Below are 12,321 nucleotides of genomic sequence, written 5' to 3' on the forward strand. Positions count from 1 at the left end.
TTTCATAATAAAATTTCTTTTTTTCTATGTGGTTCATAGACCCCATTGGCTACGTCCACTGAATATTTGTACAGACAGATCCACCTGAAGGGCTCACTTCCTGCCGACTCAACCACAGAGACTAACCCTAAGAGAGAGAATTGAACCTGTGATCCTCAATAATAAAGGTGTTTTAACAATAGGGTCGACCAAATGAACTAACTCTCGGGCTATTTGAAAATAAACGTATTTATAAGCATAACAAATTAAAATAGTTATATTAATTTATTGATAAATTAAATATATATATATATATATATATATATATATATATATATATATATATATATATATATATATATATATAGATTAATTTATTGATCAAAATACAAGATACACAACCTCTATTTTATATTTCAGAGTGTTGATAAATATTATTTTAGTTTTTATTATATTTATTTAATAGCATTTTGAAAATAAGAATTCAAGTATTAAAGTTGAAAATCAACAATGTAGTTAAAAAAAACTTTTTAAAAACACAAATAATTACAAATTCCTATTTCGGGGGAGAAAAATGGCTCTATAGTTCAAGGGTTCACATCTGAAGCTACCATAGGGAATGGGTTAGGGTTATTACCAATGGTCTCTAAATTTTCTAGTTTGGCTACCAGAGCAGACAGTGGAAGAGGCTTATTCAAGGGAGATATTAATGGTTTTCAACAAGTCTCTTGGTGCAAAAGAGATAGGGTTTCAACGAAAATGTCAGCGATAAAGTTCTCGTGATTGAGTTATCACTACTTCTCTAAGAGATTAGCAAGACAACTTGTCTCTTTCTTTGGGAAACTGAAGTTTCTTTTGAGTTTATCTATGGTGAAATTGACCAATAGGGTGGATATTTGTTGATATGGATGAGGATGTTGTTGACTACACATCAGACCCATACAAATTTGTATCTATCTAGATGGAGTCTCCATATCAGGATCTCGAAATGGAGCAGCTATCGACACCTGGCTCATCGTATTTGGGGTTTTTACAACATTACCAAATCTGGAAGAGGGTTTTCTTTTCTCGCATAATCCAGACTCAAGGGCGGTCAATTTATGCAATACATCATCATGTTCAAGCACACATACCTGCAACATAAGTTCTAATGAACATACAATCATATTGCAAAAATGCCACCAACAAAAACAATAATATTCAAACCCTAATCTAGTCTCATCAATAAGAACTTCGAACAACAGTAGCAAATAGTTAGCAGCCTTAGCATATATGTAACTAGCAATGCATCAAATCTTTGACTCAAAAGTTGATCATAGTGAATAATTATCTTTAAGCATGGATACAAATATTTTCAAACAACCCTTTCATATATCTCGTACACAATAGCAGTCTTCTCCTCACTAAAGCAACAACCCATAGTCATCATCAGATCATCATTGCATCAAAGATCATAAACTCCTACAAAAACATAATGATATAATAAGCTCAACAAGCTTCATGTATGTGAGCAATGTACCTAGCTATATCAATTCTAAGAAGCATATCATTAACAATCTATTCATTCTCATCAACAACCTAAATAATACCTTTCCCTATCAAAAAGTCAACCTTAGTACAATGACTGACAACAATATTCTCAACAAGTAGCTTTGTCTCCAGGTTAGATTTTTAATCCTTTTCATCAGCATATCAACATCTCATATTCAATGTTACCTTCATAACTTATGTGTAGCAACAATATATTGCAACATTAAATCAATATTATAGCCTCTAAAACATTATGACAAGATAGTTGGTAGTAGCAGATTACAATTCTGACCTCAGAGGTTCCACACATCAGGTTAGACTACACACACTCTTCAACAACCCTTATTAAATCAATTTTAGTATCAAACATAGGCTTCAAACCCAAGTATTGTTCTGAGCATAGATATTGTTTCTAAAACTCCAATTTCTGAGTTGGACAAGTAACCACAATTACCCTTGGAAATAGTGAATTTTGATTAAGGAAGCTTAGTTGTATGATGTCATACTATTTGTGTTGGTTGTGGCCATAGACACCAGACAACAGGTATGAAAAGTAATTATATGTATATTTTCTTATGCTATCTACAACAAATCTTGTACAATATCCTTGTCACAAAGGGCTTAATCCAGAAAATATTTAACAAATTCATCTACCAACTTTTAGAACATAGTTTCTATGGAAAGGATCAAGAGGTATTTGTTGCAGGGGTTATACCAGATTGATTACATCGAATCTCACTAACCACTACATCACAAATCAATGTGAAAAAACCTCTTTTACTTACCACTCTTTGATGCAGATTCACCAAACGGGGCACACTGGAAATGAACTTGCTCACACCTGTTTCAATAGGCACCAGAACAAAAGGTTTCCAAGCGATTGAGCCAAAGAAACTAATCACATTGGTGCTACACATGAAAAATTTGATAAAAGGTTGGTACACATTCTGAACATTTAACTTTCATATACACCTCAAGGGAAGTTTCAATGATCCACACTCTCAATCACGCTAGTGAACACTACATCAATGCAACAAATTCATGTACATCAGGTTCATGTGTCATCCATGGAGCTTCAATTGGTTTTGTTTCTTGGACAACCGATTGCCTTATCGACTATGGCAATACATAGTTACTTCCAAAATCAAAATTGATTACATTGATTCAAAGAGCAATGTTAGGAAACATCTTACAGATCAACCCTTGAAACAACAAGTTTCAAAGAAGACATATATGACCATATACATCAATAACTTTGTTGTGCACAAGATACCAAAAACCACAGTCCTCAAAAGCAGTTTACAGGATTTGCCAATCTTCAATCGATCTACAACATATTCAAAATTGACATCAATATATCATGGTTACTCCTAGCATAACTTCACTCCTATATACACAATACAAGGTCTAATTGCACCATAGCGCTTAACTCAATCATGCTAGGACTCCATACTGATCGATGCATCATGCCACGAGCTCAATATTTACACATCATTTATGTCGATTTTTCATAGGGATATATTGTTCTTTGCTTTGATAATTGCATTTCTTCATTAACACATTAAGTTCACCCCATAACATCATAACATTATTAAGATTTACATCATTATTCATCATCATATGAAACTATGTAGAAAGAACAATATCATCATCATTAATGCAACGAAACATAAAGGAACAATAGAAGAAAAGCATTCACACATAGAGGCACCAAGATTGGTCGGAGACTAGGGAAAAAACCACTATGGGGAAAACCCTTGCAAATTCTTCGTCTTAGATTTTCATCAAATAATTCAGCAAAAGGGAATACAATGATCCATATCTTCATCTATGCAACTAACTAGCAAAACAACTACATCATCCATGAAATGAACCCAATAATGTATATACTCAAAACTCTGATTCTGAAGACTAATGAACTGTCATTGTCTGCAGTCAACTGCCAAACTCTGTGGTCACTGAGCAAAATCTTCGGAAGACTGAGATTTCATCTTTTAGATCCCGGTCGCACGGAGGAGGTGTCATGCAAGCAACTATAGTTGTCCCAGTGGTGCCCTTAAGCCTGACATGCGAGCAACTGGGGTCAGATCTGGACTGCGGAAACCCTAAACCCCCAATTGCATGGATGGAGAGTTGTCCGTGCAACTAGAAGGCTCCAGTCACATGGATGAGTTTCTATGCGTGTGACTTTAGTCGAATCCTTCTTGTTTTGTGCTTGTGACTGGGGCACAAAACCCTAAATCAGATATGCAAGCCTCAAACCCTGCAATTCCACCTCAAAGTGAACCTGATCCTTCGTGAACAAGCCTCAGACCTTTGCGAGCTAGAAACAAGATAGAAGAGTGTCTCGTCATTGTGTCCAAATGAGGTAGATGGCACTTGTATTCATAGCATTTCAAGGTTGTCCACTTTGTTAAGGTCGACCTTGACAAATGTGCACATTTGGGCTTTTCCTCATAAGTACACTTTCCCTTATCCGATTTGAGTGATCTTTAGGTCGATTTTGGTCCTCTCCAAAAGAGGAATTCAATGAAATCATTATCTCTATCAGGTGAGCTATCCAAAGTGGAATTTGACACTAATTGCATATTTTTAACAACTTAAACATTTCCAGATTGATAAAAATGAGATTGATTTACTCCAATCAAACTCTAGATTGATGATGCATCAAACCACACACAAGAAATGGTATCGCACCAGGACTAAGACTTCCACACACCATATTGATTATTCATAGAGATGGAAGCACACATTCAACCAATGAATAATCATACCTTATTTTGACACATAATGAATTAATCATTCACTAGATATGCCACCACCTCATATCGAATACAAGGCATAATAATTAGGCTCACTTTCATACCAGAACATTGAGGCACCACAGAAATAAAGAACCCTCATATTGACACTAGATCGATCCCCATGTCAAAATGCCTTCAACAAATTATAACCGGTCTTGTGCTATAAAAAAATGAAAATAAAAGATAAACTTCTTGGATCATTAGAAATAACCATGCATCATATTTATGCCAAAACAAAACTAAGTCAAATTCTCGTGCACAATAGACCATAGCACACTTGATTGCTTTACCTCGGACCTTCACCTCAAGTGGCATTTGAATATATAAATTTTGATCGACCAAGCTGACTAAGAATACCTTGGGTATTTACCATGGTAGAATTACCTGGAATGTCGACATGAGACTTCCATGGGAAAAACCAAGGGAGAAGGTCATGGTTTTGATTCCCTGTATTGTTTTCCATGTTCGGGAACGTAGAAGTGGGTTTTCCATGTGCAATCTGGGCTGTGAACATGGGATAGTTGTTTTTAATCAATGTCCATTGCTTAGCTCATTTTTTTTTTTGTGTTGTTGTCCAATCATCAAGCGATATCTACGCCACTGTCATCAAGATTCATGCCATGCCATTGTGGATTAATGTTGACATCAATGCCAACAAGAAGAATCTCACAGAAGGAAGGAGAAGGTGACTAGAAAAGGTTCAGGTGCAAGCCAAAACAAAGGAAAATAATATTTCAATGTAAATGGCATGAGAGGAAGGATTAGTCAAGAAGAATTTGATTGATAAATGACTTAATTAAAGGAAAGAGTCAACGTAATGTTGCAGATGCTACAGGAGAAGGAAGAAGACTAGAGAGATGGTTGGGTATTAGGGAGAAAAATGTGAATTGGCCTTTGTTGCACAAGAGGCTAAGGCACAACCTAAGTGCTTCACTAAAGAAAAGAGAACTTGGGAAGATTGAGTATGAAGGAGAGGATGTTCACTTTTGTGATCCCAAACGAGGACTAATCTTTGGTGAAGACGACAGTGAAGAGGAGGCCATGAGACCAACAAAAAGTCTCATGGATTGTGTAAAAATTCCAAAATAACTGGAGAAGTTGATGGTAGAGAATGAGGCTAGATGACCTTGTATTTTCGAAAATGACAAATTATGTGTGGATGCAAGTTTTGCAGGTAGTGAAGGTTGGAAACACTTAAAATTTGTCATACAAGAAGAAGATAAGGTGGAATTTTCTCTAAGAGATAGAGGCAAGGAAGATTCAACAAATGAAATGAAAGGAAACACACTTATAATGGTGAAAGGGAGAGTAAATCCTAGTGAACATGCAAAGAATGAAGTTGTAGATGCTAAGGTAATGTATCTACCTTTAAAAAATGAAATTTTGCTAAATGGTTGTAAAGGTGCATTGACAAGTAAAGAGCATAGAAAAATTGTCCCAAAGAAGGAATAAAGTACACTGTCTCTTGAAGATAATCAAAGGGAGTCCTACCACCAATTGAAAAAAGAAATCATGACAACACCCAGAACTAAGTTAGTTTATGAAGATAACCATGTAAAGGATAAATGAAAACTCTTGAAGGTTGTTATGAAAAGAAGCAAAGATAAAAGGATAATTTGTGGAGACACTCACAACAAGGATAAATGACAACATATAAATATCATGTTGTCACAATATGGAAGGGATTTGCAATTTCTAGAGGACTAGTTGGACAGTCCCAGGGTTGAGGAAGACAGTGTGGAGAATGTAGCTAAGAAATTGGAAAAATGATGAGTTTCTCAAAGCATCTAAATATTTTGATAAATTCTATGATGAAAAGGTTGTTGGGAGTATAGTTGAGTATGCAGAAAAGGGATAGCTAGTGTTGTCAGAAGAATATGAGTAGAAAGGGGAAATTTGGAGAAATCTATGCAACTCCAAATTTGATAAGGAAATACATGTGCATCTAGGATACACCCAAGACAAAATGGGAGCAGAAATGACCAAAGAGCATGTCATTACAATTTTTGCAAATTTATAGGTATGGAAACCACCAAAGAAAGAAGGTAGTATTCAAGGAAATTTTGTTGGTTGTGGAGGACTGCATCAATATAGCAACAAGGTAGCAACAAAGTAAGGTATGGTACCTTGACATATTGAAGATGGTAAAAAAACAACTAGAACAAGCTTGTAACCAACAACAATATGAAGTATGGTATCTAGGAGGGATACAATAAAATTGAAGCACATGACCATGAGGTCATGAAAATTTTCAACATGGGGAATTTGATGCAGGAGCAACAACCCTAGGAAATCAATTTCCTAGAGCCAAAAGGGGGTCATGTAAATTTACAAGGGGAAAGAAAATTCCCTCAAACTGCGTTTTGTATAAATTAGGAATAGTAAGATTTTAATGTAGTTCCATATGTCCTGGTTCTAGAAAGAATATGGATTATTAGGTTATTAGGATATTTTGGTCAGTTGGTATTTTGCTCAAGTGGGCGTGTGTAATAGCAACAAGTGTCAAGCTGAGTTGTGAGATAGTTATGGGAATAAGAGATAAATGTTCAAACCAATCTGATTCTGTTAGGAGATATTCTAGGTAATCAAAAAATATATGTGTGTGAAGAAAAGCCAAAATATATGTGTGTGAAGAAAAGCCAATCTGGTAGTCAAAGTTGAAGATAAAAGCTCATAAAGTTAGAAGGACCAAAGAGAGTGTCCATGTAACTCATTGTCAATATTTCTTGTTAAGTAATGAATATAGTTCTTAATCTCCTTCATGTAATTAGATTACTTATGTGACTCCGCCAGTCTGGAGCTCGGTCATAGAGCCTTATAACCTCTATAAAATATCATAGTTTTAGGAGGAACAGAGCGCATTTTCCTTTATGCATGTGTGATTACAAATGCATTTGTATATGATGTGGGTGTGTCTTGATTTTCTAATGAGCATGTCTAAACGGTTGGCATAGGGAAGGTGAAACTCCAATCATACAGGGATAATAAGTATTTTTTATTACGACTGTCAAGCTGTCGATGTTAAGCGCATATTAAAGGCAGAGGTGCATATGCGATGGAGAGAGAACCCACATAAGGGTCTTTGTAAATATTTTCTTCGTGAGTTATATTAGACTCTGAGGTTTCTATATGTTCAATTCTTTCTGAGTGGGAATTAATGTCCTGTTTGAACGAGCAAATGCTTCTGTGTTATGAGCAAGAGCCTCTGTGTTAGGCTAGCTAACATTACACGTTGCCTCTAAGTTCATTTTTCCTTTAAGTGAGCGATCAAGAGTTGGTAGAACATATATGTGTAAGACTACAAGATGTAGCAGAGTCTCGACCGGTAAGCTAAGTCTAGAAGTTGGGGTTGAGGGTGCACAAGCTAAAGGGATCAACAACAAGATATAGTGAACAAAGAAGTATTGTTAGTGGTCACATAGTCCAATAGAATTTTCAGGAAGCATTTGCAATCGGATGTGTAAGACTACAAGATGTAGCAGAGTCTTGACCTGGTAAGCTAAGTCTAGAAGTTGGGGTTGAGGGTGCACAAGTTAAAGGGATCAACAAGAAGATATAGTGAACAAAGAAGTATGGTTGGTGGTCACATAGTCCAATAGAATTTACAGGAAGCATTTGCAATCGGAGCAAACTCGAGCAAACTCATCTGACATATCCATCCAGTGAAGACGCGACTGAACAGGTCGTATCCAACAGAGGTTAACCAAAGAAATTATAGTCAGACCTCAAGCAGATCCAGGCCAATTCAAGGCTATTGAAAATATGGTATTTATATGTTTTAATACTTTGTTGGTGGCAACCTGACTCCTGGACCTAACTTATACCTGGATTTAGTCGGATATTTGATTCATCTAGCCCCTTTGAAAATCAGTCATGTGTAAAAACCTCTTGACCACTGGACCAAATATCTTGTGGACCTCAACTCTTATTGCAAGAAATCTAGATCGAGCTGAACTTCCAGACTCAGATAGATCAATCTGGCAGCATAAGCGTAGTGGGACCCCTCACCACTATATATTGACTACGATTAGGGGAGGGGGGTCACGCTGGCAGAGAATCACGTCACTTGTGGCTATTCATTGGAAAGCGAAGACCTATGGTCATCATCAAGGTCATTTGGGCACGACCGAGCAAAGTCAGTGCGTTAGCTGAGTCTACAACAATTTGGGATGAGAACGGATTGTGTGCTTAACCATAAACAGAGAGAGAACGACCCCTGTGGGGTTTAATACTAAAATCCAAAGGGGTTGTAATGATATAAAGGAAGCTTCGATGGGATAGAGCATTTTTTACCAAGGGGACTATTCAGTGCACCTAGTGAGACCACAAAACCAGGAAGGAAGCTCATGACGAGGACATTGTATAGAGAACTGGTGGAGAACAACCTTCAGAGGATTGAGGGGAGTGAACCTGGCCACGACATGAAGATTCGAGAGGTGAAAATGTTTTTGGGCAACTAGTAGGGTTACATTATATAATAAATTTTCCATTTTCTAATCATCCATTTTCCAATGCTATAATTCCATTTTAGTTTGGGATGGATATCAATTCCAAGATATTTGTATGAAAGAACTTCCTCTTAGTTATTATCATATATGAAAGTATCATATGTGATCTTTCTATACTTAATAATCATGACTTTTGTTTTGTTAGTATTAACGATCATACATACCCATAGTAGGATAAAAATATTGGAGGATTCTTAATTGTTTTTCAAGTTAATAATGACTCCTTACAAAAAGAACGTTATTTTCAACGTAAAGGAGAAGAGATATGACTATACTAGTAAGTGTGGGGCCAACACAACTTACGTCTTCGAAGCACTTTCTAGCTTATCAATATATACGCCAAAAAGGGTAGTCAATAAGGGGCACACTTGCTTGACTCCAACATTGCAGTTAATTTCTTCCCACAAACCCTCACTAGTCCTAAACTTGGCAATAGCATTTTCATACAGCCTTTTCATGAAAACACTCAACTCAAGAGGAACCATTATCTCTTCCAACCTCTTCCATAAGTTTGTTTAGGGTATGGTGTTAAAATATTTTCTAAGTCAACAAAATAATAGAAGAGATCATTTTTATTATTGTAGCACTCCTCCACAATGATCCTAAGAGTAATAAGGGAGTCCACCATTGAATGTTATAACCTTACCCCAGCATGGCCTTTAGCTCTTTTATTATAATTTTCCATCCATAAGCTAAGCTTCTTTTCCTAAATAACTTCGTACAACTTGACTAAAATGTGGCTAATCGTAAGGGTCCTGTAATTAGAGGGATTTCTTTTATCCCCACTTTTTAGGCACAATCAAGCTCTACATCCAAAGCTTGGCAAACCTTGCTTCACAATGAAATTGAAGAGCTTGTGTATGTGAGGGTTGAGAGTAGGCCCTCTTATTTTTAAATTTTTTCTTGGTAGCCTTCAATGTCCTTATATTTTTCCAGATGCGTGTTGCTTAACCACAAATTCAATATCTTCCAAAGAAAAGATTTCATCCTTTATAGGGGCATTCAAATGGTTTCCATGGTGTTGGAGGATTCATAAATATTTTTAATGTAGGAATTACAATTCTTCAAGGGAACCCGAATATTCTTTTTAGTTTTATGAATTCAAATTTTCTGCCAAACTTCCTAAGGTCTGATTTATATATGTGCAACAACTATTCTTGTTTTTTATTTATGTAGTAGCATTTCTTCCTTTTAATAAGAGCTTTGTACATATTTATCTTATAAATATTTAAAGATTTGTGAAGAGCATCCCTAATTATTTTTCCAGCAATTTTACAATCTTTATCATACCAACAATTAATAGTTATATTATATTTTTTATAAGACACCTAGATGGCGAACTTGTTAATAAAAACGAAGAGGGTTGTAGTAAAATTATGATAGTTGTTTTGAATATTGTCATTACAAGTGGAGGAATAAATCCTTATTTAAATTCCTTAAAAAGAGATCAATTTTACCTTTGTCAAAAATTAAGTGCCTTTGCTTCCCATTATTTTCTTGCACGAGGCTTTTGTGCATGGCAAAGGTTAGGGTTAAGGTTAGAGGTCTATTATCAAAATTAAGTTCATGGTCATTTAAGAGGTCAAAATTTACTATTTGGTTGAAAACACAGATATTGGATATCACATAAGGGATATCAGATATCACATAATCCACTAAACTATTATGAAGCCAAAGAATACAAACCATCTAGTTGTAGATTGGTTACTTGATTATGTAGTTGCAAATTATAAGGTATTTAAAACAACAAAGCTTGACTACCTCGGTACCCAATAAATTGTTGGTAACAATTTTGTTTTTTATTACTAATTAAAAAAAGTGGGTCTCATCTAGCCATATAGAATTATGGCTAGAATCATTACTTAGAAAAGAGTTCAATTAGTTACAATTCTAACAATAAAGTCTAGTAATAATAAATTATTACCTTCATTCCAAATTAAATATTTTATTCTAAAATATTATAAAATCAATTTTTATTTAGATTATTATAAAAGAAAAACATATTTATATTACAAAATAATAAATTAAAAAAATTAATAATAATATAAAATAATCTTAAGTGATGTTTTGATATATTTCTATTTAATAGGCTTATGTAACCATTTTTATGTATTTATTTCGTGAATACTTTTTATACAATGATCATCTAAATGATGGCTACATAGTTAGCCGTTTCTTTATCTGCTTTTTATCTGCTTTCAGATCACTTACATCACGTAATTCACATCTTTATATTAATGCAAATTATGATTTTTCCTCGAGTAAAAAATGTCTTTTTTTCAACATTTATATTTATATTAATTATACATAAATACATATAAAATTTTAATGTTATGTAACATTTATATTTATATTAATTATATATTAAAAAAATAATAATACAAAAATTAAAAAATAAAAATAAAAAAAAAAAAAAATTAATTAATGTTATTTAATTGGTTAACCTACTATAAATTAAATTTGAATTTGGTTGATTGTTTTGAAATTATTATTATATGTTTTTTAAATTTAAAAGTTGGATTAAAAAAAAAATTAAATAAATATTTAAATTGTTTAAAAAAGTGTAGTTATCAGTTTTTGTTAAGTAGGACTCTAGTAATTGATTTTCTTGTTGATCATTACTAGTGTTGATCACTAGTAGTTTACCACTGACTAATGCAACTTATAATGTTTCACATTGAAAAATTTATTTATTTTTCAACACTATTACATTTTATTAGACCATAACTTGAAGGTATTATTGCAATCTTTGCACAATATAATGCCATATGGATAATTGCCTAACATATTTTATACCATAATTTATGGATATGGTTGCAATATTCATACATGATTTTTAGATATTTGTATAGTGGTTTTTTATTATCAAGCTTTGCAGAAAAATCATACAAAACAAGTGCTACTGGGCAACATAGTCTCTGCCATTCAAATAAAAATTATGCTTTAAAAATATTGCAAATTGATATATGAAATGAATAAATTAATTGCCAAGGGACAAAGAGTTGAATAAATTTGGGTGGATAGTAACTATTAGTAAATCTGCACATTTACATTTATCCTACTTGTTAAAGTATTGAATAACACATAATAATGGTGGACTGTGAATCTTGGTAAGTATATAAGGCTGCTTCAATCAAGAGAATAGGTCAAGAATATTTCCTTTAATCTTGAAGTTTTATAAATTGTTTTTGAATTAACTAGATCTTCCCCATGCACTACAACCCCAAACCTCTACACTAATTGATCTAATAAAAAATATTATTTTAAATATAATCAACTCACTTCAAATACTCTCTTCTCACAATTAAGAAAATAACCAGGAACAAGAATTCTCAGCCAAAATGTTCAGTGCTAATAATCAAGATACCATTCATGGATGGAAGTCAATACCTGAACCATTGCCCTTGCATAGTGGTAAAGTCTATGGATAATTAATCCAAGCCCAAAAACTGAAGTTCTTTATTATTCTCGAAGGGTTCAGCAAGGATATATGTGTTGCG

Source organism: Pinus tabuliformis, chromosome J (genome assembly GCF_031772625.1).
Source record: "Pinus tabuliformis cultivar Carrire ecotype Pingquan chromosome J, CPIR1, whole genome shotgun sequence".
Classification (NCBI taxonomy): domain Eukaryota; kingdom Viridiplantae; phylum Streptophyta; class Pinopsida; order Pinales; family Pinaceae; genus Pinus; species Pinus tabuliformis.